This window comes from Limulus polyphemus, unplaced genomic scaffold, assembly GCF_000517525.1.
Source record: "Limulus polyphemus unplaced genomic scaffold, Limulus_polyphemus-2.1.2 Scaffold193, whole genome shotgun sequence".
NCBI lineage: Eukaryota > Metazoa > Arthropoda > Merostomata > Xiphosura > Limulidae > Limulus > Limulus polyphemus.
In genome coordinates, this window is record NW_013665803.1 from 672,078 (window position 1) to 673,421 (window position 1,344).

At 30.8% G+C, this 1,344-nt stretch overlaps 1 protein-coding gene across 4 annotated transcripts in view; it reads left to right on the plus strand.

Annotated features, from left to right (window-relative positions):
* The window catches only part of LOC106478245 (protein Tob1-like), a 29,387-nt gene that overhangs the window by 12,086 nt on the left and 15,957 nt on the right, over window positions 1–1,344 (plus strand). The window lies entirely within an intron of this gene.

Here is a 1,344-nt window from a genome sequence, read left to right on the forward strand (position 1 = left end):
ACTCAAAGCCATTCTATGAGTTTTTGTTTTACTTTATTTCAAGTACAAACATTTAGCACATAGCTCCATCATCTCTTGGCCGATTTAAGATATAATTACAATTTTGGACTCAGGAGGTCAAATCCTTTCGATTGATGTATTTGACCACGTTCAAGGTCTCATAGATTAATTTACTTTAATCGTGCCTAAAATCGTGCGGCGGCTATCGAGGATTCCCTCTTGTTTATACTAGCAATGAATTCATATTGATGTAGTTCGTGTTTGTTTTATATATCATGTCTTGGCACCTTGGATATTTTTAGTTGTATTTTTTCTTTACGTTATCTTATTGGTGTGCTTGAAAATACATAGCCTGAGCGCTCAACAAAACGAAACGTTACCAATAGATAATTTTACGAAACTATTCATATATGAAACGGAGATTAAGATCGCAACATAAATGGTTCTGGATAATGAAAAAGAATGATTTCACAATCTAGCCATATTATGTACAGTTCTTAAACAGCATGACGTCTCAGCAGAATTGTGTTTTTTTTTCTATAGCTGTTGTAAATAATTGAACAATCGTGAAAAATAGGATGGTTTGTTTCAATATATATATATATAGAGAGAGAGAGAAACTATATCTAACCCAAGCAAAATAAGATTTAACTTGTATCCAATCCGATCAAAGGAATTTTTACCTTGTATCTAATCCGATCAAAATAAGATTTAATTTGCATCCAATGCAATCGAAAGAAGATCCAGCTTGTATCCAATCCGATCAAAATAAGATTTAACTTGTATCCAATCCGATCAAAGGAATTTTTACCTTGTATCTAATCCGATCAAAATAAGATTTAATTTGCATCCAATGCAATCGAAAGAAGATCCAGCTTGTATCCAATCCGATCAAAATAAGATTTAATTTGCATCCAATCCGATCGAAAGAAGATCCAGCTTGTATCCAATCCGATCAAAATAAGATTTAACTTGTATCCAATGCAATCATAAGTTTGAAACTTGGCGGGAATCCATTTCCGAAGATCAGTTTTATTTTCATGGGAAGAAATTTCAAGAAAGTGCATGAAATGTGAAGCAATAATTGCTTAAACAAATTGTAATTCACCTAATTATATACGTTATATTATTAAAATGGTTGTACTGTCTGCCTCATGATTTTTCTTACTGAATATTTTTTTGCGTCTTCTATTTGTTTCTATTAAATTGTAAAACAATTGTAATAATAATAATTTAGTTATTTGTTTCTTTTTTTCATAATTTACACATTTATAATTTTTTCCCACTTCTGGTTTAAAGTTTGTTCATTTGTATGTTTGTTGTTAAGCACAAAGCTACACAATG